General features: G+C 43.5%; 1 protein-coding gene across 1 annotated transcript in view; it reads left to right on the top strand.

The window, feature by feature from the left end:
* Positions 1 to 14,807: 14,807 nt before the first annotated feature.
* LOC124592476 overlaps positions 14,808 to 27,720 on the top strand; it is a 586,462-nt gene continuing 573,549 nt past the window's right edge. Inside the window, exon 1 of the mRNA XM_047131839.1 lies at positions 14,808 to 14,935. The gene's annotated coding sequence lies outside the window, so the exon portion shown is untranslated. The remainder of the gene's footprint in view (positions 14,936 to 27,720) is intronic.

Here is a 27,720-nt window from a genome sequence, read left to right as displayed (position 1 = left end):
TTTATATTGGACGTGACCACATTAGAACTAATGTTTTTCCAAATCTCAGTCCACTCAATGTTTGGAAACTGTCGTTCTATTTTGTTCCTTCCTTCACTTTTCTTTCGTTCCCGCATTGTGGCTCTTGATGTTAAGTGTCGTTCGACACTTACATAACTAAACTCAACATAGAAAATCCTCACATGCTGTAAACTCAACATAGAAAATCCTCACATGCTGTAAACGACTGTTGATATTCTGCACGTCAATCGGGGGAAGCAGGCTTCGAGGTTTAATGATCTCGAAAAGTTGGCTGGTTATGCTTCCTCGTGAGTCTCTTATTAAATTAACTTGCCTTTTGATAAAAAGTGCAGAGGCTTTATGCTTTATATCAGTTAATCCTAGTCCACCATTTTTAGGATCTGAAGTGGCTGATTTAGCAGGTACTCTGAACACTTCACCTCTCCACAAAAAGTTGCTGATTTTGGACATTGTTCCAATTGCTATCATTCTCGGTATTGGAAACAGCTGGGCGGTATAATAAGCTTTAGCAAGGATGCATGAGTTGATATACTTTGTTCTTTGAATTTGGTTCATGTATCGAGTTAAATTCTCTATAAAGGCTCTTCGCACTTTATCTGCTGCAACTTTTCAATTTAAAGCAGTCTTTTTCATGGGGCATGCTGTCAGAGTGATCCCAAGTGTTTTATGTTGTCGGACTAATTTTTCCCACTCGATGCTGATATCATCAAAACCTCTGAGATTTAACATCTTACTCTTTTTTCGTTTGCATTGGCTCCAGATGCTCTACAGTACGAATCAATCACTGTTGCTTGCGTGGTTACCTCGTCATTATTCCTTATAATGTCCCCTATATCGTCAGCATAGGCTCTTATAACTGTGTTATGCCCTGATAATGTTAAGCCTTTTAATCTAGCATGGACATGTCGGAGGAAAGGTTCCAGCGAAATGGCGAAGAGCGACATGGACAGAGGACTTCCTTGAGGAACACCTCATTGTATTTGCATCGGTCTGGATTGTTGACAATTCACCTCTATTTTAGCATTTATTCCAGTTGCTATATTCTTAATCAACTGTATGACCCTATCGTTGGAACCTATTTTCTTCAATATCTGTAGAAGATATTCATGATTTACTACATCGAACGCTTTATAAAAAATCTAAAAAAAAAAAATAAAGCACACTTTATGTTTGTTACAGAAGTAATTGCAATGAAATCCCTGAATTCTGCTAGATTTTGAAAAATGGTTCTGCCTTGCGCGCAGTTCTGATCTTGACTAATAATTTTATCTGTAGGCATGAAATTCTCTTGTTTACTATTCTAGCTATTAATTTATAGTCAGAATTCAGCAGTGAAATTGGACGAAAATTATTTAAATCTTTGTTTCCATTATTTTTTGGCATCAGAACAATTTTACTCTCCTTAAACTCAGCCGGAATCATTTTACCCTGAATAACCTCATTTACAATGTCCGTGATTTTCGCACTTACTATCGACCAGTAACGAATGTAAACCTCTGCTGGCAGACCATCCGGTCTTGGGGATTTTTTTGGTGGTGAGGCGCATAGAGTCTCATACACGTCCTCTTCACCGACAACCTTGAGAAAATTTTCGTTGTCATCTTCTGTCAGCTGTGGGGCTAGGATATCAAGTAATTCTTCCAAGGAAGCATCTCTACTTTGATGCACAGAATATAGCTCGCAATAATAGCGATAAATCTCGTCCATGATCACCTGCTGGGTTCTGAGAATCGTACCGTGTTTTCTTCTAATTTCATCAATAAAAGTCCTTCTCCTGTTTTTCGTATGCTTCACTAAATGATACAGGGAAGAAGTTTCATCTTCTGACACAGAATTTGCCTTCGGTTTTATTTTCAACCCTTCCATTTGACTTCTCTTGATATTAAGTAACTTGGCTTTGACTTTATTAATATCTGCTGTCCCCAGTGAGGAACCTGCTGAGACTTGATCATATACGTAGATCGCTCAAAACGGAATAGTAATATTCTATAGTGTATTTCATTTCTCTTGCGCTCTGGGCACTGTATTGAATAAGAACCTTTCTCAACTTTGGCTTCGCCATTTTAACCCACCAGTCGATAGCAGTGGCATATTGCCCACGTGTCTTTAATCAGGTCTTCTAAATCATGATTTACTAACAAGGAAGTGTTCAAATTCCACCGACTCTTGAATCAGCGAACTGGCTGTCTTGTTAGATTCATGCAAGCTAAGACACTTGGATGGTCTGAATAGTACGTAGGAATGGTTTCTACTTTCGTCACGGAAGTTTCAAGATTTTTAGAGATGTATAATCTATCAATCCTGCTACGTGATGTTGCCGTGACATAAGTGAACTCAACAATGGAGGGGTATTTGATTTCCCATATATCCTTTAATTCTAAACCAGTGACTAGTTGTTTTAGTTCACCTGAGAAATTAAAATTAGGTAACTGATATTTTCGATTTAAAAAACAATTAAAATCACCTCCAAGTAATAACTGTCTTGGAGTTTTCCTTAACAAGTATATCAGGTCATCTTTGAAGAAATGTGCCCTGTCAGCTCGGCGAGAACTTCCTGAAGGGGCATACAAGTTAATCATAGCCACATCATAGATATTTAGTCCTATTTCCCTTCCGTATTCCAGTCGTTCCACCTCGCTTACTATAATCCTTTCCTTCACCAAAACAGCTGTTCGAACACTTGTTTCGGGAGACACATTTATGTAACTGACTAAACCGGAAATTACTAAATCCGAAATTAGAACTTCTTGTAACGGGCAATATCAGTCGCTGATTCGTACAAAAATTTCTTAAGGGCCGATAATTTCAAACCGGACGTAATTTTATTTATGTTTGTAGTGGTGAGAGAATAAGATTGCGTCATTGCGCTGCCACTATATCGCTGTTTTGATGAACTAATTTAGTTTTCTGTGGTTAAGGGTTCAGTTTAGCTGTAACAGTTTGCTCGGAAGGCTGAACATGGAATAACACTTCAATTAGTTTATTAGTTACTGTCCCGTTTTTTTTCTACTTCTGATGTTTTCTTTTGTACCGCAAGCAGACTGATTTCCTGGTAAACTTACTGATTTTTCCTCCAGTGATTCGTGTAGGACCGTTTCGGACATAACATTCTTTGGGGCCGGCCGGAGTGGCCGAGGGGCTCTACGGTCAGGAACCGCGTGACCTCTACGGTCGCAGGTTCGAATCCTGCCTCGGGCATGGATGTGTGTGATGTCCTTAGGTTGGTTAGGTTTAAGTAGTTCTAAGTTCTAGGGGACTGATGACCTCCGAAGTTAAGTCCCATAGTGCTCAGAGCCATTCTTTGAGCTTGGGTCGCCTCTACTAGATTTTCCCTTCCCTTGGTTACGAGCTACATACTCATTTGGTTGCGTCGGTATTTTACTTCGCGGCTCGTCTGGAGCAGCAGCAGACGCTTTCGCAATTTCGGTTGCCGGCGCCTGCCCTGAAGTGTTGACCGTGATTTCAGTTTGGCCACCACTTCCTCGGTCTTTATTAATTTCACTTACTTCCTGATCGAGGGAAACAAATGGAGACTGCAGTTTTGCAACCTCTCACTGAATTTGCACTGCTGATCTTTGCAATCGGCTGCTGCACTTGTTGTTTCTTGCAAATTAATACTGATTACACCCCCTTCATTTTCTGGTACCGTATGTGTATTATCTTTCTGTTCATCAGTTTCCATTCGCATTTTGCCTTCCGGTTCCTCTGCCTCCTCATCGCACTGTTTTTGCTTGCGAAGTGAGGTAGTTGGACAGGACAGCTCGTCCTCTAAACAACTGTCAGTTGTCTCCAGAGGTCGGTTTTTCGGTTGCAGTTCAGTTTCACGAGTAGTGGTAACGGGGTTTCCCTTTGTTGTTAACGGGGGAAATGGACTTATCGTGATGGGAGACATCAGCTTGGCCCGCTGCGTTAACATCCTCAACCAGTTGATCCTGGCTACTCTTTGGTAACAGATCATTGAAGGTAAGCTTCTGACGCTGTATCAAATTAATTTTCAAGAACAACAGTTCGCCGCGGGCATTCCTGTCTGAAGTGGACGGTTTCGTTAAATGTATGACATGTAGCTTCCTGACCTGTATAAACAATTTGTGCCTTATACCCACAAACAGTTATGTGAGACGGAATATTCGTCTTAACGCCCATTTCTACACAACTGACCCCGTTGAAACACTGCAGTTTAAAGCGAGGCGACAGTCTTTCATTTGCTATTGATTTAACGTCCCTGTAGTTTGAAAGAGCTTCCTTAATCTTATCATTTTCAATTTCAATGGAAAGATTCAAGACACGAGCGGTTTCGTAATGAATGTCCGCTCTGTAGATGGAAACCTTACTTTTATAACCATTTTTATGCACAAAATGTATTTCATAGCCCCTCTTTCGTAACACTTTATCAACTCAGTATTTTTCCTGATCCAGTTGCCAGGTACGGGCGGTTTCAAAATTGAGACCAATTACCTATGTAATCCAGTCATCTATTTCCAGGGATGTAGGCTGAACAGCAAGAGATTCCTTGTCAAAAGGAAATACCAGAGTATTGTTCCTGAGGTTTGTAGCTATGGTTAATTCAGCGACGCAATTTCGGTTAAACAACCGAAATTCCAATTAGAAGCAGCAAGACCAGAAAGAGCGATCAGATCACAAGGAATATGAACGAACACGGAGATTAACGGACAGACAGCACTCGGCGAAGCACAAGTACAGCGATGTAAACACGGAAATGCATCACGACTGAAACGGAACTCGTCCATCTGACCCACCGAGGGCACAGAGGATAGTGCGACTGCAGGGATTTATCACTTGCACGCTCCCCGTGAGACCCACATTCCCAACTTAATGTCCACACACTACATTCGTAGTGCCCCTGCCCATTACACTTATTACTCGCGGCAGACAATCTTACCGAGTGCTGTAAGAGGTCGGGCAATGCGTGTGCATCCGCACAGAAGAAGGTCAATGGCCGGTTAGCCTTAACTATATGAAGATGGCATCTGTTCTTTCGGACATGTCCGAAAGAACAGATACCATCTTCATATGTTTATGTTAATGGTTCACGCTGTAAAAAAGTAGAATACAAAAAAAAAAATCTTGTCTGGTGGCTGTAGGCTTGATAGTGGCGAACAATTATAGCGGCTACACTCCTACACTCCCACAGTACGGCCTGCAAGTATCTTGCTGCATGGCCTCAAATTCTCTTCTTGCCGTCGTTCAATTTTACATATAGTAGCCCAACAACTCGCAACTATGCCGTAAGCCGTTTGCAGTCTTCATCAGAGGCATTTTTGATCAGATTTGCAGGCAAAGTTTCTCCTGCTCCACAAGGTTGTTGCCTCAACCACTGCTGCCTACAGACTGTGTGACTTACTTCCCGCGCTTGCGCTAGGGAGCGCGACAATTCGCCATTGCCATCTTTTCCACTCCCAGAGCCACTTTCGTTTCAAGCAAAAGTGCGCTGGCTTTTACATAACAACTATTTCTTACATTGTTCCTAAGGGTGATCATTTCTTAAAATTGTCAAATTTACATCAACATGAATAGTTTACACACACAAATGTTTTTAAATACAAATGTCATCAGAAAATTTTTTAACGTAATAAAGAATTTACGCCGTATTTTACATACATTACTCACATACAATGCAAAGAACTTCAGTCTCCAATATAGTACGCTTTACTTTACATATACAGGAAATATAGTACCAATACGCGAAAATTTTAAAGGAAAAAATTTAAAAAAATATAGATGAACCATAACCAAATAGTGTCTTACGCTGATCTAGCAATACGCACTCTTCCTGCGTTCCATATTAAGAGGTATGTAATAAGTGCAATCATTGTTAATTTATCTAAATCGTTGTCAGAATACAAAATGTTATTTGTTACTATTGAAACCATCTTTTATTTGTTGGAGAATTCCTTCCTTTCCAACAGCTATTAAAAGTTTTATTAGTTACGATTTTGTCCTGTTGTTGTTCGCCATCACGGTCGGCACAACTATTTTTGGTAATTACGACTCTTCTAGCCCCGATATGATTTAGATAACTAAATTGGATTATGCATTTAGGAAAATATTAAAGCACCTCCGTCACTATTTTCATTTTCTGATGCAAATTTTGCCGTGCTGGGAGACAAATATCGAGTACATTATTTTTCACATAGGCGCCGTTACAGAGAGAGCTGTAACTAAAGACGCTTCGTGCAATTAAAATTAACAAAAAATTGTGCTACTAATAAGTGTACATACGTAAGAACCCTAAAGTTTCAATCCCTGGCACCAAAAGAGATCGTGAAACTTCCTGGCAGGTTAAAGCTGTGTGCCGGAACGAGACTCGAACTCAGGACCTTTGCCTTTCGCGGGCAAGTGCTTCTGGAAGGTAAGAGACGAGGTACTGGCGGAATTGAAGCTGTGAGGAGTTGTCGTGAGTCGTGCTTGGGTAGCTCAGTTGGTCTGCGAAACGCAAAGGTCTTGGGTTCGAGTCTCGGTCCGGCACACAGTTTTTCCTCTGAACCGCGGGTGGCGGTAGGCACAATATCGCCTTCTTTTTCTCACGTCGCACGATTCTTTGTTGATTTTAGTTATGTTCAGTTATAGCTACTTACTACGAGAATCCCCCCTACCCGTGAGATATATCGATACTTGAGGCGTCATCATGGCAGCAATGTTGTCGAACTTAAATACCCAACGCGGGACTGGTGACAGATCTGGCAAGCTGTCCATACGCCTCTCCTCATCACTGCAGCAAGATCGTCTTGGTATACATTAATCAACCGCAAGACAGTCAACCGCCAACGACTGTACGATATTCGCGTGGTAGATTCCCCGCTCTGCCTTATATGTGGCATGCAGGACACCGCCGAACATTCTCTGTAGTGTGGTGAGGCAAAGGATGTTTGGCGACTGACGCAACGTACCATGGCACTCCTCCGACGCACCGACGATTCCACGATCACAGCGGACGCTTTATTTTTCCCTGACGCTGTCTCTTTCCCCTCACAGAAAGCATCGGCAAACCGCTGGAGGACACTCATCGTACTGCGTGCTCTCGCGGACCTTGATATCGGGCATGGACTATTGGCATTATCTACTAGAACAACACGAAATAATCCGACGCCACTATAAATATAAAGCGCACTTTGCGAACTTTTTAGGCAGCATGTCTCAGTACCCCCCGATGCGGTGGGGAGCCCCAAGTTTACGTAGCTTGGAGGGATAGGCTATTACTCCCAGTGAAGTGACGAGGATGTCACTTCGGCCCTATATTTCTTTCCTTTCTTTTTCATGTATGATTTTTCTTCTGGGACATTAAAATTAAGTAAATAAATAAATAAATAATAAAAAAGAATTACATACATGTACAATGTTTCCTTCCCGCTGCCTCTCCCTTATCCTGACAGGAGACGGGGACACCGTGGCCAGGCCTCCAAGTACGATCCCTGCCCACTCTGCCCCCTGATCTACTATACCATTAAAATAAAATAAAAAAGGTTGGTAGAGCAGTTGCCTGCGAAAGGCAAAGGTCTCGGGTTCGAGTCTCGGTCCGGCACATAGTTTTAATCTGGCAGTAAGTTTCATATCAGCGCGCTATCCACTTCAGAGTGAAAATTTCATTCTGAAAAGAGATATGCTCATATGCTGTTTTTGCTTCGGTGTGCATTAACTTATCTGCACGATAACGTAACTTCAATAAAAGGAAAAATTTATAATCAATTATTTAGCGCACCGAAGTGTTGAGTGTAATAAGTATGTGTTAACATTTTCACAGTTTAAAAGATTGTAAGGTGATTTGTGATAAAAATAATTCACCGTTATCTGTTTAAAAGACAGTTTCATAATGCACGTTATAACTACATTACACACAGATCATTCATTCACAGTCACAACACACTATATATATATATATATATATATATATATATATATATATATATATATATATATATATATATATTGGGTGAGTCACCTAACGTTACCGCTGGATATATTTCGTAAAACACATCAAATACTGACGAATCGATTCCACAGACCGAACGTGAGGAGAGGGGCTAGTGTAATTGGTTAATACAAACCATAAAAAAATGCACGGAAGTATGTTTTTTTAACACAAACCTACTTTTTTTAAATGGAACCCCGTTAGTTTTGTTAGCACATCTGAACATATAAACAAATACGTAATCAGTGCCGTATGTTGCATTGTAAAATGTTAATTACATCCGGAGATATTGTAACCTAAAGTTGAAGCTTGAGTACCACTCCTCCGCTGTTCGATCGTGTGTATCGGAGAGCACCGAATTACGTAGGGATCCAAAGGGAACGGTGATGGACCTTAGGTACAGAAGAGATTGGAACATCACATTACGTCCACATGCTAACAATTTTTTATTGGTCTTTTTCACTGTCGCACATGTACATTACCATGAGGGGTGAGGTACACGTTCGTTCGTCCGGCTGGTATTAGAGGTGTTGCTGCGGGCTTCGCCTGTCTACGGTGGGGCCGGGCATGGTTGCAGCCAGTGACGTCTCCCGTGTTCGACTCAGCGTCCTGCCGGTTGCAGAAGCGGGGTCGCAGCATCTCAGCGGCTGCATCGACGGCTGTTACTTCTGCAGCTCATAGCAGCACACTGATCACCGAGAACTACAAACTACAATATTAGCGTCCGGTGAGTCTGTTTCAAGTTGGAAGTGGAGTGTTGTACATAGAGAGTGTGCTTTTAATAGGATTGTTGATTACAAGGCTGCGTGTGTAACTAGTTAATATCTTAACAATAATGTCGGGAAGTGAAATGTCAGACGAAGAGCAATCTATGTCCGATAGGAGCATGAGATCCCTTTTTAGGGCGATCGCTAAATTAAAACAATCTAACGGGGATTTTTTAGCTGAATTAAAACAATCTAATGGGGATTTTTTGGCTGTATTAAAACAATCTAACGAAGAATCTACTGCTAGATTAAAAGAGGAACTAAAACAGGAATTAAAACAGTCTAACGAAGAATCTACTGCTAGATTAAAAGAGGAATTAAAACAATCTAACGAAGAATCTACTGCTAGATTAAAAGCGGAATTAAAACAAGCTAACGAAGAATATACTGCCAGATTAAAAGAGGAATTTAAAGGGAAGCTAACAAAATCTACAGACAGGTTACAGGAATATCTTAATGAAACCAGTCGAGAATTAAGTGATAAAATAGAGGCTTCTAAAGTTGAAATGCAGGAAAAACTAGTAGGACTTAGTAATAAGATTGCTGATAATTGCAAAAGGTTAGAAGAACATATCCAGGAATCACGTGAGGAAAAAGCTCGCATGCGAAATGATATTACTGACTTAACCAAGAGACTAGATAATGTCAATGTCTTAGTTGTAAATGAAATAGAGAAAAATAACGATAAGTTACGAGATGAATTTTCTATGCAAACAGAAACTGTTCGTAGAGAATTATTAGAATCTACACTCCTGGAAATTGAAATAAGAACACCGTGAATTCATTGTCCCAGGAAGGGGAAACTTTATTGACACATTCCTGGGGTCAGATACATCACATGATCACACTGACAGAACCACAGGCACATAGACACAGGCAACAGAGCATGCACAATGTCGGCACTAGTACAGTGTATATCCACCTTTCGCAGCAATGCAGGCTGCTATTCTCCCATGGAGACGATCGTAGAGATGCTGGATGTAGTCCTGTGGAACGGCTTGACATGCCATTTCCACCTGGCGCCTCAGTTGGACCAGCGTTCGTGCTGGACGTGCAGACCGCGTGAGACGACGCTTCATCCAGTCCCAAACATGCTCAATGGGGGACAGATCCGGAGATCTTGCTGGCCAGGGTAGTTGACTTACACCTTCTAGAGCACGTTGGGTGGCACGGGATACATGCGGACGTGCATTGTCCTGTTGGAACAGCAAGTTCCCTTGCCGGTCTAGGAATGGTAGAACGATGGGTTCGATGACGGTTTGGATGTACCGTGCACTATTCAGTGTCCCCTCGACGATCACCAGTGGTGTACGGCCAGTGTAGGAGATCGCTCCCCACACCATGATGCCGGGTGTTGGCCCTGTGTGCCTCGGTCGTATGCAGTCCTGATTGTGGCGCTCACCTGCACGGCGCCAAACACGCATACGACCATCATTGGCACCAAGGCAGAAGCGGCTCTCATCGCTGAAGACGACACGACTCCATTCGTCCCTCCATTCACGCCTGTCGCGACACCACTGGAGGCGGGCTGCACGATGTTGGGGCGTGAGCGGAAGACGGCCTAACGGTGTGCGGGACCGTAGCCCAGCTTCATGGAGACGGTTGCGAATGGTCCTCGCCGATACCCCAGGAGCAACAGTGTCCCTAATTTGCTGGGAAGTGGCGGTGCGGTCCCCTACGGCACTGCGTAGGATCCTACGGTCTTGGCGTGCATCTGTGCGTCGCTGCGGTCCGGTCCCAGGTCGACGGGCACGTGCACCTTCCGCCGACCACTGGCGACAACTTCGATGTACTGTGGAGACCTCACGCCCCACGTGTTGAGCAATTCGGCGGTACGTCCAGCCGGCCTCCAGCATGCACACTATACGCCCTCGCTCAAAGTCCGTCAACTGCTCATACGGTTCACGTCCACGCTGTCGCGGCATGCTACCAGTGTTAAAGACTGCGATGGAGCTCCGTATGCCACGGCAAACTGGCTGACACTTACGGCGGCGGTGCACAAATGCTGCGCAGCTAGCGCCATTCGACGGCCAACACCGCGGTTCCTGGTGTGTCCGCTGTGCCGTGCGTGTGATCATTGCTTGTACAGCCCTCTCGCAGTGTCCGGAGCAAGTATGGTGGGTCTGACACACCGGTGTCAATGTGTTCTTTTTTCCATTTCCAGGAGTGTATTAAAGAGGTTTCTACCAAACCTGTAGAGATTTCTTCAATAGATAATGTAGAATTAGAGACATTAACTCATGAAGTAGAAAAAGATCATACTGAAATAGAAAACATGAAATTTTTATTACCGAAATATGCAGTAATCTTGAGACTTCCAAAGATAATAACATTGACGAAGGTGCAGAGCGTTCACATCGTGAACACAGTGAAGAATCGATATTAGCTAACCGTGTATCCAATACAGAAATGCGAATACAGGAAATTACTAAACGGTTATCGGAATTAGATAATAATGAAAACATTTCAAGTAGTAGAAGTAATAACGTAATCAGAGACAACAGTCGCATCGTGTTTGCTAGCTCGGACGACAACAATACAAATAAAGAAATCACGGCAAGCAAATCCGACGCAACTCCGTCTCTGCAATCTAAACAAAATCCAACTATGTCTCTCGCAGAATGTTGGGATGATATATCGACAAATTCAAATGTAGTAAGTCGATTTCCTGTATTCAAATCAGAAGGCGAACTTCACCCTATAATCTTTATAAAAGCTTTTGAAACTTCATTATCTCCTAAATGGAGTAATGAAAAATGGATTCAATTTGTAATAGGACATTTAGAAGCAGAAGCTGCGGAATGGGCAGTACTGCATAGAACTGAATTTAGGGACTGGAATGATTTCGTTAAGCAGTTTAAACAAAAATATTGGTCAAGAGGAAAACAACAACACTTAACTTTAGAGTTGTTAGACCCATATTAGACTCCATATTCTAAACGGTGGGTACGTTATAGGAATTATTTCGAATGGCATTTTAACCGTGCTAAATTAATTGAAGAACCAATTATTGAAAGTCATCTACTGCGAGTCCTAATTAGTAGATTACCGTATTATGTAAAGGAAAGAAAAATGTTATTCTACGAATTGTCCATCTGAACAGGAAAAGGAAGACCTTGTATTAGCACGATCTCATCCTCAAAGTTCGAAGATCAATAAGGAATGTAGAAAATTCTTTTTGATCTTTGAAGGTCCATATGTTGGTCATAAGATTGCACATCCCAAAGCGTTACTTCTTATGGAACCTTCATTAGGTGTAATTAAAGAATTATATAGTGTTGATCAAATGAAACCCTTCATTCCTAAATAAGTTAATATTTAGTATATGTTACATACGGAAGAGCGTTCATAGTTTATTCATGTGAAGTTTTTCGTGATAGTTACATGTTATTTTAAAGAAATAACAGAAAGTTTAAACAAGTGTTCTACAATAATCTACCGGTACTTCAAAAGGAGAAAGATAACTAAAAGGGGATTTATATGGAAGAAATTATGTTATTAGGTCAGAAGGAATTTTGTATATTTTATATTTACTCGGATAGTAGGAACCAAAGGGGATGGTTAATAATTTTAGGAACCATGGGCGTCCAGAGCTGAATGGCTCACGAGAACATAGCAGAGTGCCTTTAATAGAGATTTGTAATAGTGTTAATATAGAACACACCAAACGAGGCTCTCTCGCCTGTTTCTCCTAAATAAATTGCCATTACCCACCAAAGTGTCCGATGGTAAAGAAAGCCGTGCCGAGATTCTAAAGAAAGTTTTGCTTGATTTCTTCTTGACCCCATGCATAAATAAAGCATTATGGAAAAGAATGACGTAAAGTAAATAGTACTATTAGTTATTGTGAGAAACTTATTAGTAATATACATTTTTGGAAAGAATAACTCTAGTAAATGAATTAAACTAAAACTAATCTATCACAAATTGAACGCTTTGTCCTAATGTAACAACGTTAAAGAACGTACTAAATTATTATTTTCTAGCAGCTATTAAATGAAAAGGAGTAATCTCCATATATTCGGTTGTGAATTACCATAATAGCACAATTGAAAGTGAATGACAAATAGTCACAACAATATTGTCATAAAAGGATTGAATATATCTAAGAACAAGGACTTTAGATTACGGAAAATGTGAGAAAAATGTATAATATTAACAGTTAAATATTGTATATGGAAGAAGTTTTATTTTCGGTTAACACCTAACAAACTGAGCTTGTGGGTGGGGTATGTAGTGGGACGTGAAATTGAAGCGTCACCCATCCACCAGTGTCAGCCCAGTTTGCAGGTGAATATAAGTTAATTTAGTTTTTGTTTATGTATTTTTGTAATATTTGTAATGGTTGTGAATTGTCTAAAGTTTTGTATTTATTTTTTATGTTTCATGTACGGAGAGGGCGGCGCAACGAACGGAGACAGCATCTTCGCTGCCGGGACCAGAGAGAAAATTGCTGGCCACTATACGTCGCGGGTCGACAGCCAAAGAGCAACAGAAGATCCTGAAACCGAGTTGTTGCGTCGTGCTTCTAAAAATTGAAAATTAAGAATTTTGTAATGTTTCTACAACAATGACGTCATAGAAAGTTTAATCATGTTGTAAATGTTCAGTTCTGTCTTGTCAAGGCTCAGGTTCACGTCTATATGTAGGAAGATAATAAACTAGTGGATGCTACTAAAGTTTAAATACGTGTTCCGAGAATTAATTTATGAAGAATTATGTTACGTAATTTATTTGACAAGATTATTAATTTTTGACAACGTTCATCGCGAGTTTGAATCTCGAAAGTTTATTCAGTATGGTTCTAATATCTAGTAAAGCAGATAACTTGCATTAACATAATTTCTGAGGAGAAACAAACGACGTCTAAATTGGAAAAAGTTTGCGCAAACCAATTGGACTGAGTGACGTAATTCTGCGCTTACGACTCAAATGATGATGTTTTAATTACAGTTTCGTTCAAGAACCATTCAGAGACAAATTTTAAAAGAGTTTAAATAATTTTGAAGTGTGTTGTAACTGACGTAGGTGACGAAGTCTGCACATGGTCATACGTCCAAAGAAAATCATTTATACAAAACTTACGTCGTTACACTACAGCAGTACGAGGCCTGCCGCAGCGAGGACAATCCTCAATATTGCTGTGCCCGCTCTCATCACGTAACCTGCTTGCCCACCGACTAACTGTACTGCGATCGACAGCAGCATCTCCATACACCTTTTTCAACCTCTTGTGGATGTTTCCCACTGTCTCGTTTTCACAGCACAGGAATTCTATGGCAGCACGTTGCTTCTGACGAACGTCAAGTGTAGCAGCCATCTTGAAGACATGCTGTGGCGGCGCCACTCGCGGGAACGGGTTGAACTAAGTTTGAAAACAGGTGGAAAGGATGTATCTACACACTGTAAAACTTTGACACATACAGAATGAAAACTGTATTTCTATAAAAATAGTGTGCATTTCTTTTGGAGTGACCCTCGTAAGTGTCACAGTGGACACTGGTGCGGTGTGGTTGGCTAGTCGGACTAGATCTCCAGCTGAGGGTTATTATAAGCATACGAAAAGACCGTTACATTCCTAAGGCTGTGACAAGTCGGGAAGTTTAGCAAAATGGTTGAATCACTTCTTTGTCCAGATCGGTCATTTGGATGGAGCTTTATAATGTTACTTTAAATCCGTCTTGATTGCAATTTTTTTTTTATTTAATAAAATAAAAAAAAAATTGCAAAAAAAAAAAATTGCAATCAAGACGGATTTAAAGTAACATTATAAAATCACTGATTGCTGTTATCCCATAAGACATTATGTCTGTTTTTGCAAAAAAATGGATGGAGCTTTGTCCACGAGCAGCTAGGCCCTGCGCACAGTTTCAGTCTGTCGGGAAGTTTCGGCTTCAGAGTGTACGTGGCCCCGTTTTGCGCTGACCCCTTCGCTGACTGGCTGGGGCACTGCCCTTCCACCTGATGGTGAGATGGCGCGGCACACAGCAGGGCAGTTATCTCGCTTGTGGGTTTCCGGCGCTGCTGATAGCAGCCAGAGGTCCGCCGTATGGTGCAATACCCTGCAGTCGGAAATTAAACCCGGACGGGCAGCCGCCGGTGCCCACACTCCGGCCGACAGTAGTTTCAATACGGCAGAGCTAGCCGACGTGTGTGACTGATTCCGCGTTCCGGATTGAGCGGGATGTGTTTCAGATTTGTGCCCTCTTGACCTCGAATCGTAAGTTCCTTGTTTTAGCTGTAAACTACGAGTAGTTGCCGTTTGTAATTCTTTATTTCTTATTGGTTCCGTTTATTCGTAATTTTATTAATTTCTTGAAAATACCGTTTAGTGTATCGTTTCTTTTCCAACGAATGCTTTTTCGGAAAGTTAGAGAGTAACTTAGACCAGACCGTTTACATTAGAAATGTATCAAGTTGATGTTTTCGCTGTCAACATGAATCACCCAAAACTGCATGTTGTCAATGTCGTTCAAGTCATCTCTATATTTCACTATTACATAAAGCGACCAAATACTGGTTCTACACTGATATTTGTACTGTTCAAAAAACTGTGAAGTACAAGGCAGAGGCTAAGTTTTGTTGTATCTTACATTAAAGTCTCATCCCCTTCCTTTCAGCCGGCCGAAGTGGCCGAGTGGTTCTAGGCGCTACAGTGTGGAACCGCAAGTCCGCTACGGTCGCAGGTTCGAATCCTGCCTCGGGCATGGATGTCTGTGATGTCCTTAGGTTAGTTAGGTTTAAGTAGTTCTAATTTCTAGGGGACTGATGACCTCAGAGGTTAAGTCCCATGGTGCTCAGAGCCATTTGAACCATTTTGAACCTTCTTTTCACGAAAGGAGTACGTGAAGAATTACTGCTTGTACAACTAAGTGCGAGCTGATATTCGCATGGTTTTTATCTTTTCTTCTTACACGGGAAATATGGGGTGTCCCAGGAGTAACAGTGATTATTTAGTTATATGACAGAAACCATCATTCTAAGTAAAAAAAAAAATCTGTTAAACATGGCCCCTAAAATGCATACCTTAAGAGCTACGAGCACTTGTTTATATTCAATGATGTGAAACAAATCTCTTTTAGAGGAAGCCCTTTGCTTTCCATACTTTGAGACACGGTAGTAGCACGGGCTCTAAAGTGCGTACGTTAAGAGCTACGAGCACGTGTTCATCATCTCTTCTACTGAAGAAGTGCTCATAGCTCTTAACGTCTGCACTTTACAGCATTTACTTATTATTTTAGTCCATACTATCATTTCTCAAAATATGGAAAGCAAAGAGCTTGCTGTAGAAGAGATTTGTTTCACAGCATCGAAGATGAACAAGTACTCGTATCTCTTAACGTATGCATTTCAAGGCCCATGTGTACTTGGCATTTTTTTTTCTTTTGGCCAATACTACCACCTCCCAAACTATGGAAAGTAAAGATCTTACAGTAGAAGAGATTTGTTTCACAGTACTGACGACCCACAAATGTTCATAACTCCTACGCTACGCATTTTAGAGCTCACGTTCACAAGATGTTTTTGCTTCAATCGTTCCTGTCGCATACCTAAATAGTGACCATTCCTCCAGGGGATACCCTGTAGTTGAAAGGCTGTAGAATATTCGTAGTTTATGTCTTCAAAGATGCTTCTTGAAGTTTTCGAAGCAAGATTTCGCGACATGTAGGCGTTTTTCTATGAGTGTACGCCACCTAAAATTATTCGATATTTCCGTTACATTCTCTCGACGGGCAAACCAGCCTATAGCTATTCGCGCCGCCCATCTTCGTCTGTGCTGTCACTCCGACCTGGTTTGGTCCCACACACCCGAACATCATTCACGTAGTGTCTCGTATGCAATCTCTTTCTTAGACACGCTGCTGTTTCCCAGTATACAAACCATGTACCCCCTACTTATCCTCTTGCAGAGTGTATTTTTCGTCTTCGTTTTGACTTGCGGGCTGCATAGGCAGCTAGCTTACAATTTTTATAGATAGGACCCTGATTGCCAGGTTCACGTTAGGTCTGTGATGGTCGCAAGTTAATACATAAGTCGACTAATGCGGAACAAAGAATACGTTTATATTATTGATTCCTCGAAAGTCTGCCGTGACACTTTTTAAATTTTTTATGGTCATGTGCCACTACGATTCAGACAGTCCTACACCCAAAATATTAATCATGTTACTCAAGAAACGCGCCACATCAGTGCCGCCTATTAGGTCTGTTGATAAAATATCGATATATCGATTTTTTCCAAAATACATCGACACGTATCGGCAAGATCATATTCACTGATATATCGATATCGAAATGGCAATATTGAGTGCGATATTTTATTTTACATTGCATTTTTTCGCAATTTTCTTTAAGTATTTAAAACTGTTATTATGAAATTGTACTAGAACATAATTTTACTTGCAGTGTGTGAAGTAGTCTTACTAGTTTTTGAGCTTTCATCACGTACAGTCTTTCTCTTTGACTGTGTCAAGCAAGTACAAATGGCACAAAGAAGAAGTCCAATTTCATTGGGGGGGTGACAGTGTGAATGGAATAGCGAGACATTCGATGTGAAGAAGTAGCACACCAGTTGCGTTAAAAAATAATTTTTAGCGCAAATAGTGTGCTATTTCTGCACACTTGCATTCTTCTAATACAGTTACTGAAACTGATGTACAAAAATCTAAATGACGAGGTTGGTCTTTGCGGTTGGCGGAGACGAGTGAGGGGAAATGCTGACGTAATCGGCGCTCGGCGCTACCAACAGAAACTGCAACGTTTAGCTTCACCACGCAATTTTGACACTAGGTCGCTGGCGATTTTCAGAAACGAAAACACAGGTAATCGACATGAACTGTCCCAGACAAATCCGACATGTAATGAAACCAAACGATGAACCCATCGGACACCTTTTATTGTGCTTCTTACATGCAGTTACCATTGTTAGCAAAGAGGTTATCGCCAAGCGTGAATGTTTATCGTTTTTCTTTCAGTTCTTGCTCTAATGGGGATGAGCAGGCTGCTAGATTATTGATTTACAGCATGTCTAATTACAAATTAATACTTGAGTGTACAGCTCTAAAACTGCCAATATATTTACAATGTGCAGTCGATTTTTTTTTTTTTTTTTTGCCAGTCAGTGGATATTTTTTCCGTCAATATACGGATAATTCTTTTCGGTATAACGAGGGCCGGTTATGTTACTTTATAAATATCGATATAGCACAGTCCCGATATTTTTAAAAATATCAACAGTTCTACCGCCTATTGGACGACGTCGTCTCACTTTCACGAATATTCCCACACAACACTCGCAGCATGCTGGCGCGCGCCAAAGGAGGCCCATTGTTGAGATCAGAAGCAAAGGAACTGTCACGTTCCCACAACAGTGTATAATTCAGGGACAGGCACACGCAGCAACATCATTCAACACATCGACACAAAACAGGGGCACTAAGGGTAAACATACATCTCACAAATCGTAGTCTGAGTTTATGTGCTAGTTTCACTTCATACCGCTTCACGTTCTTGCTCCAAAATATTTGTATGACATGACACAAGTCTAGTTGTGTCCTAAGTTCTATAGTCAAAGGATACCACGGCTTTACGTCTTTTGAAGAACGGCTTTGCATTACTCAACATAAATAGCCATTGTCGGATTTGGACTGGTGTAATATGGTGCCGAGATCTCAATGGATAATACCGCAATTTTTATTCTATAAATCTTTCCCATCATCTGCGAAAAGTCCGTGAAGGAAATTATGAGAGCGCACTGAAAGGCAATGCCTCCGAATTTTTTTGCGAAAACTCGTGAAGCTGTTTAAATGAAACAAACGTTATTAACATTCTATATCTTTATTCCTCATGTCTACATATTTATTTTTGAAGATAGTCACACTGTCGATAACGCATTTCTCCCAGCGTTGTCATGATGAAGGAGAGGGTGCTTCTTGAAGTAGAATGTAAATAATATTTGCTTTATTTAAAAATCATTAAGGGATTTCATACTGAAAATTCGGAAGCATTTATTTTCAGCACTCTTTGGTACGACCTTCAGCTACGTCATTAATGTTTAATATGAACAAGATTGGCCCTTCTAGACTGCCCTGGGACACATCAGATAATAGTTTAGTCTCCGTAGATGATTCTCCACCCAGGGTGTGCTGCGTTTTACTTGTTAGAAGATTCTAGATCGAGTCGCAAGCATGGTTAGATTTCTCATCGGGACGTTCTGTATTTACTTTAGAAGGTCTGGATGTTGTACTGAATCAAAAGCTATCCGGAAGTCTAGAAACATCGAATCGACCGGGCTTCGCTTGTTCACGGGACTGAGGACATCAACAGTGCGTTTGTTGAGTTGTGTTTCGGAGGATTGAGTTTTTCGGAATCCATGATGTTCGCTGCGAAGTAGTTTTTCCCACGAAGTCCATTATGTTATAGTGTCCGCTACGACTACAAATGCGTACTGTAGTGACCAATACCACAGGAAGACTGCTGTAACAAGCCGTCGTCCAGTACGATCACCACAACGCATTCAGTTCGAACTGGAAGCACATACGTCTCCAGCTGCCGTGTATTCTATTAGAATGAACTACCTGCTTGATATTCCGCTGTTCTAATGCCCTAAGCGTTTCTCGTGTCAGTAGACGAGATTGTGTAGCTATTAAGGAAGATTGCAAGGACCGAAATGATAATTAAATGAAGACCATAAGCTGTCGACAGGCGTTGATATACATCAACGAGGGACAGTTGAAAATGTGTGCCCCGACCCGGACTCGAACCCGGGATCCCTTACTTACATGGTAGACGCTCTATTCATCTGAGCCACCGAGGGCACAGACGATAGTGCGACTGCAGGAATTTATCTCTTGCACGCTCCCGGTGAGACCCACATCCCCAACTTAAAATCCACACACTACATTCGGACATGTCCGAAAGAACAGGTACCATCTTCATATATGGAAGGACCGATGTTCTCTGCCTTGATTTAGGCTTTCCGTGGTTGCTTGGAAGAGGTTCACTCAAATGCCCGGGTGACTTTACTGAGGGTCGTCATTTTCTCTGTGTTTCTGCAGATGTCGTTTTTGCAGCGTGTAGCTGGACGCAGCCCAAACAAATGCCGATCTCTACATCTTTCATGCGACGTCCAGGGTAGAGGGAAATTTTCGTTTTGTTTCCCGTTACAAACAAAATTGTTTTTAAAGCGGAATTTTACGTGCTGGAAGTAGTCTATTGCCGCGTTCATTTTATCGATATCTATTAACAAGGGCAGTAAAAGACGACGAAGAATGTTTTGTGGCGGCGTTCGTAGCGACAAGCAATTCGCTGTAGAAACGGCTTACGAAGTCACCGCCACACTTTTAATAGCGGGCCGACCGGTCCGCTGGAACAGTGAACAGAAAGATGAAAACCCAAACACTGATTAAATAAAAGTCGGTACTTATCTTTATTAACGAAGATACAGAAACAGTAGTGAACTCCGTGTCTACAGAAATCTGTGTAGTTCGAGTCGGAGCGGCTAGGTCAGCGTCGGCTGACGACAAACAACAACTCTGCTGCGATGAACACACAACTGACTAGCAAGTACACAATTCGGTGGCGAGTATACAACTGAGCGGCGAATACAGAACTGTCCTAGCGCTCGCGACTCCAGCGCTTAAGAACCCAGAAGCCAGCGGTGGCGCGCGCAGACTTGCGGCGATTTCCTGTCTCGTTGGCGCTGCTTATGCGGACGGCGTCCGGACTTTGATGCTGCCAACCTTTTGGCAGCGGGCTCGGGTGGCGTTACTGGCTAGGATATAGCACTCCTCCCCCCCCCCCCCCAAAATCGCCGCACCGTCGTTGAATAATGACGTGGCGAGCGTCGACGGCGGGGGAGGGGTCTGGCCGCAGGCGTAGCGGACGAGACCGGGGCGGAGACTGTTGTCGGTGGCAGTCCCCGGTCCGCACCCCAGCATTGGCTGCGCGGGGCCTCGGGAAACACCGACTGAAAACCGAGGTCAGGGTGCACGCCTGTGACCACGGGCGCAGCTTCTGGTACTGGACGCGACGGGGCGTCGGGACCCACGAAGAGAGGCAGCGTCTCCTGACGCTGCGTCGACGGCTGCTGAGGGGGCGCCGGACAAGGCGCTGCGGTGTTAGACTCCTTGGGGGTGCCCAAGGAAAGCGGCTGCAGGACAGGCTGCACAGCCACCGCTTGGGAAGGCGGCCCGGCTGAGGGGTCGACGTCCATCAGCTCCGAAGGCGGTGGCGACTGAAGAGGGACCGCAGGCGCCGGAGCGACCACCTGGGGCGCTCCCGGCGGAAGCTGCGCGGGAGGCATCAACGGGACGGGCTGTCGGCGTGGTAGCGGCGACGACTGCTGCTGCTGCCCTGGGGGTGGCAGCGAAGTCGGAAGGCGCGGCTGGAACCCGCCGCGGACCAAATCTGTGGACAAAGAACGAGCGGCAGAATCCGGGCGGCCAGCGCGGCGCAACTGGTTCTGATGCCTCCTGTGCACCCCAGTAGCACCTTGAACAGTATAAAAACCGCGACCCTGGACACTTATCACGGTACCACGTTCCCAACGACGGCGACCGTGATAAACTCTGAAAAAAACGGCGTCGTTGCGCTGAAAACGCGTGCGATGCTCAGAAGCGGCGGGTCGATCCGGGGGGTGCAACAACCGTAGTAGGGTGCGATGACGACGGCCGTGAAGAAGCTCCGCAGGCGAAGGGCCGTCGCGTGGCGTGGTCCGGTACGACGACAGGAACGTGATGAGGGCCTGCTGACGAGAGTGCGTAGCACGAAGGCGGTCCATATGATCCTTGAATGTGCGTACAAAATGTTCCGCTGCACCATTCGATTGAGGGTGGAACGGCGGAGTAAGAACATGGCGAATGCCATTGGCAGAACAAAAACTTTCAAATTCAGCAGAGGTAAATTGCGGACCATTGTCAGACACTAAAACTTCTGGAAGACCCTCAATACAAAAAATTGAAGTCAACGCCTGTATAGTTTGTGCAGACGTTGTAGACTGCATGGGCACAACAAACGGAAAATTACTAAATGCATCTATCACGATGAGCCAACGAGAATTCCAATATAGACCAGCGAAATCAATATGTACTCGCTGCCAGGGACCGACAGGGCGTGCCCACTCAAAATAGCGTTGAGGCGGAGCAGCTTGGTGTTCGGCACACGTCGAACAATCTGTAGACATCTGCGTAATCTGCTTATCAATGCCGATCCATGTACAATGACGGCGGGCAAGCTGCTTGGTGCGGACCACTCCCCAATGACCTTGATGCAACAAGTCGAGGACCTTGGATTGGAGCACTTGGGGAACCACTACACGAAGCCGGTCATTCTCGGTGCGTAACAGCAAAACTCCGTGCGAACCAGACAACAGATGACGTTGCGGATAATAGCGACGAACCACAGGATCCGATATGTCCTTTGCCTTGGACGGCCAACCACGTTGAACAAAAAGTAATAGTAAACTCAGATGAGGATCCGTAGCCGTCTCACGTGCCACCTGACGATAATCAATCGGAAAATCCCGGAGGGATTGATGCTCATCGGCGTCAATCTGATGGCAAGAGTCGTCAGAGGAATCGAAGATATCATCCGCAGCAATCGGCAATCTAGAAAGCGCGTCAGCGTTTGCATGCTGAGCTGTAGGGCGATACAGTATCTCATACTGGTATTGTGATAACAGAAGAGCCCAACGTTGTAGTCTCTGAGCTGTCCGCTGAGGATCTGGTTTAGACGGATGAAACAGTGACGTCAGGGGCTTGTGATCTGTTACTAAATAGAATGGTCTACCATAGAGGTAGTGATGGAATTTTGTGACACCGAACACAATAGCCAGCGCTTCCTTGTCCAATTGGCTATAATTATACCGAGCTTTGTTTAGCAATTTAGATGCGAACGCAATAGGACGTTCGGTGTTACCGACTCGGTGAGACAACACAGCACCGAGGCCGAAAGAAGAGGCATCACAAGCTAACACCAGAGGCTTGTTAGGGTCGTAATGGACCAGACAACGATCATTCAATAAAGCCTCTTTAAGTTGCTGAAAGGCTGATTGGCAATCAGCTGACCACACAAACGGAACATTCTTACGGCGGAGACGATGCAACGGTGCAGCAATCTGTGATGCATTAGGTATAAACCTAATATAATATGTCAATTTGCCAAGAACTGCTTGCAATTCATGCAGATTGCGAGGGGCGGGCAAATCACGAATAGCTGCTAAATGTGACTGGGAGGGATGAATGCCTTGAGCATTAATAACATGTCCCAGATACTCCATCTCCGTAAGGAAAAATGAACATTTATCGATGTTGCAACGTAGGCCTGCCTGAGACAACACTGTAAACAAACACTCCAAATTACGGAAATGTTCAGCAGGCGTCCGACCGGACACAACAATATCGTCTAAATAGTTGCAACACGATGGCGCATTAGCCAGAAGTTGTGACAAAAAACGCTGAAAAACAGCTGGAGCTGACGCACAACCAAAAGGCAAACGCAGAAAACGGAACAACCCCAACGACGTGTTTGTGACAAAATACTGTTGTGATTGCTCGTCGAGGGGCAATTGCAAATATGCTTCACGGAGATCAATTTTGGAAAAGAAACGAGCTTCCCCTAACTTATCCATCAGCTCGTCCGGTCTAGGCAAAGGAAAAGAATCAATGACAGTCTGAGGATTAACTGTCGACTTAAAATCAGCACACAAACGTAACTTGCCAGACGGTTTCTTTATAATAACTAAGGGAGAAGCCCACTGGCTCGCTGAAACGGGTTGAATAACACCGTTGTTTTGCCAACGACGAAGTTCATCTGCTACAGGTGCCCGGAGGGCGTGAGGCACTGGACGAGCACGAAAAAATCGAGGCTGAGCATTATCTTTTAACGTAATATGAGCGGCAAAGTTCGCAGCACAACCTAGTTCGTCTTTAAATATGTCACTGTATCGTTTACACAAATCGGTTATGCTGTCTTGGGGAACAACAACAGAATTAATTTGCAACACATTGTCTTGGATAGACAGGCCAAACAAGTCAAAACAGTCTAATCCGAAAATGTTTACACTGTCTGTAGCGCGGAGCACTGTGAATGAAACTGTTTTCGTATTGCCACGGAATGTGGCTGGCACGCTACATACACCTAACACAGGAATTTGTTCTCCACTATAAGTAGCCAAAGAATGTTTTGCCGCTGAAAGTTTAGGGCGGCCGATAGCCGCATACGTAGCACTATTTATGAGAGTCACAGACGCACCAGTGTCTAATTGAAAATTGAAGGTCTTATCCTGGATGCGCAGCTTCACAAATAGTTTATTACACTGTCTCTGGATTGGTGCAGTGGAGGCGGAAGACACAAAATCAGCGCGTTTAGCGCGTGTTCGCTGCTTACGACAACTCGTGGGTTGGGCGGGTGGAACAACTCCCGCTTCACTTGCAGTCTGTACATTACTTTTTACAGCGTTTGAATTACGCCTGGGTCGCATAGCAGAGGGCTGGGTGGGTGGCTTATTGCGAACAAGTTTATTACCCACACGAACCGTGGAAGAGTCTTTAAACGCGACCTTCTGGGCGGGCTGGCTTTGAAGAACATGAATATCCATGGGCTGGGCAGCACTAGAATTGTTCTTGCGTTTACGCAAACAAACAGTCTGGATGTGTCCTTTCCTTTGACAAAAGTGACAAACCGCGTTTCTCAACGGGCAACGTTCACGAGGATGAGCAAGAACACACTTAGGGCAAGACTTAACTCTATCATTTTGCACACGCGGCTGACGAATGTGTTTAACATGACGCGGCCGGCTAGTGTTTACAGTCTGACTCTGCCGGTGGGGCCGCGGGCGTGACATAACTTGCTTAGCACAGGCAATTTGAGAAATACATGGCTGATCTAACTCACACTCAGCATAGTCAAAAGTATCTTGGGCTTCAATGATGTTCATCACAGTCTCCAACGACGGGTCAGGCAACTTTAAGATAGCAGCACGAATACGAGAATCTGCAATGTTTTGAGTAATAGCGTCTCGTAACATGACATCACTGTAGGAAGCTCCACACACACAATTAAATCGGCACTGACGGGTGAGGCCCCGTAAATCTGTTAACCACTGTGTATTAGATTGATGTGGCAGTTTCTTTAATCTGAAGAACTTGAATCTGGCTGCTGCCACATGAACTCGCGACTCGAAATACTCAGGAAGATTGTTAACAACAACGTCATAGTCTAAAGCTTCTGGCTTGGATTCCGGGAACAACTTACAAAGTAGTCGATAGACTTCCACGCCTGCAGTGGAAATTAAATAAAGCTGCCGCTCAGTACCCGTGATTTTGTAGACTGTCATGTGCGCCTGCAACTGCGCGAAATATTCTCGCCATTCTTCTCGTGATGCATCAAAAGCACGGAAAGGTGGTGCTGCCTGTGCTTGTTCCTTTTGTGTTGGAGGATTAGCCGCTTGTTTGGCGATTGCTTCCACCAGACTTTGTATTTGCTGACTCTGTAACAAGATCAACTGTTGTAAGTCGGCAGACATAGTGAACACAAATTAAACCAGCCCCCAAAATTTTATCGCTATAATTAGTATAACCAGAAACAAGTTGAACCAGCCCTGCACACGAGTTCAGAAGTCCTCGTCGCCAGTTTTGTGGCGGCGTTCGTAGCGACAAGCAATTCGCTGTAGAAACGGCTTACGAAGTCACCGCCACACTTTTAATAGCGGGCCGACCGGTCCGCTGGAACAGTGAACAGAAAGATGAAAACCCAAACACTGATTAAATAAAAGTCGGTACTTATCTTTATTAACGAAGATACAGAAACAGTAGTGAACTCCGTGTCTACAGAAATCTGTCTAGTTCGAGTCGGAGCGGCTAGGTCAGCGTCGGCTGACGACAAACAACAACTCTGCTGCGATGAACACACAACTGACTAGCAAGTACACAATTCGGTGGCGAGTATACAACTGAGCGGCGAATACAGAACTGTCCTAGCGCTCGCGACTCCAGCGCTTAAGAACCCAGAAGCCAGCGGTGGCGCGCGCAGACTTGCGGCGATTTCCTGTCTCGCTGGCGCTGCTTATGCGGACGGCGTCCGGACTTTGATGCTGCCAACCTTTTGGCAGCGGGCTCGGGTGGCATTACTGGCTAGGATATAACAGAATGAGTACTCCACAAGCAATTACCGAGCAGCGCTGTTCCGTGGCGGCAGTAGTCAGCGACAGCCAGGCGCCGGTGCTGGCGCTGCCGGGGTAGTGTTTGTTGTTATTCGTGTCTTGTTGTCCCAGTTAAAGCATAGCGACAAAGCAAATATCGCACCGGACTAATCTGGGACCACTCTGTCGAATGGGCACGTAAAAGTGCCTTTGAAAAACAATTTTGTTTGTAACGGGTAACAAATCGAAAATTTACCTCTACCCTGGGCGTCACATGAAAGACTTGACGATCGGTAAACGCTGCAAAAATGAAACTACAGGAAGCAGCAGAGAAACTGAGCCTGTCCACTCTGACAATCAGGAGAGACAGGCGGCATGTACGGTCGTTCAAGTGTCCCTACCTACGGGTTTTATGGAACCCACGTGTAAGATACCACGTGTAAGATTTTCATATTCTCGTTGGCTAGGCAGAAACTATTAGTCCTACATAAAAAATGTACGGGACCTTTTTGAGGCAAATGTAATGTAGTTATATTTCTTACGGGGATACGTCTTCATTGGAGGCCATGGTTTTCGAGTTATTTAATAGTCTCCTTTGTACGTTTTTCTCGAATAAGTCGAAAAGTACAGTCTCTGGCTAAAACGTATCCCAGTACAAAATTTAAGTATATTAAATTTACCACAAAAAGGTCCTGTACATTTTTTATGTGGCACTAATAATTCGCGTGTAGTGAGCGAGAGAATATAGAAATCTCCAGCATCGTTTTTGAAGGCGTTGTGGATTATATAAAACAGATCGGTAGGGTCAGCTGAATCATCTTCTATACCCAGTGTGTCTCCTAAGAGTCATAGGGCTCATTCTCCCTGGAGTTTCGCCGGCCGTTGTGGCCGAACGGTTCTAGGCGCTTCGGTCTGGAACCGCACGACCGCTACGATCGCAGGTTCGAATTCTGCCTCGGGGATGGATGTGTGTGATGTCCTTAGGATAGTTAGGTTTAAGTAGTTCTAAGTTATAGGGGACTGATGACCTCGGCTGTTAAGTCCCCTAATGCTCAGAGCCATTTTCTCTGGAGTTTCACCAGATTTACGCAGTTTCGTTTCCCCAGCGTGTAGCTGGAGTCAGTCCAAAGAGATACTGGTCAGCACATTTCATGTGACGCCCAGTGTCGAAGGAACGCGTCGGTTTGTTTCACATTTCAAACAAAATGGTTTTTAAGTCAGAATTTTACGTGCCTGATCGATAGAGCACTACCAGATTAGGGTAGTGCGATCTTCGTTTTTCTCATATCTGTTAACAGGCACAGTAAAACACGAGCCAGGGCGGTACTGTCGCTGCTGCATTATCCTGTATTCTTCACCTTATACTGTACGTCTTTCTGGATACGAATAAAACTGGTAGTGCTGTGTTGAACAGACACGTAAAATTCTGATTTAAAAATCATTTTGTTTGAAATTCCGTCGACGCTGGGCGTTACGTGAAAGACGCGATGAGCAACATTTGTTTGGACTGACTCCACCTACACGTTGCGAAAACAGGATTGCATTTGGTGTCTCTCCTTAGACATTTGGAATTTTGTTTTCGCACCGTGTAGCTGGAGTCAGTCCAAACAAATGTATTTATTCATTTCATTAACAGTGCAGAGTAACCCATCGCCATGAAATGCAAGATGGGTCGGATGATTCTAAATCCAACAGCAAGCACTTCTCGTTATTACAGTCTTATTGGTATACAGTTGTTCACGCTATTTTAAATAATATAAACAACATAATATATAAAAATTTCTCTAAGGTTATAGCGAATTGAGTGCTTAAAAATTGGTTGGTTCTGAGCACTACGGGACTTAACATCGAAGGTCATAAGTCCC

This window comes from Schistocerca americana, chromosome 2 (assembly GCF_021461395.2).
Source record: "Schistocerca americana isolate TAMUIC-IGC-003095 chromosome 2, iqSchAmer2.1, whole genome shotgun sequence".
Classification (NCBI taxonomy): Eukaryota; Metazoa; Arthropoda; class Insecta; order Orthoptera; family Acrididae; genus Schistocerca; species Schistocerca americana.
This window is presented reverse-complemented; position numbering and strand designations above follow the sequence as displayed.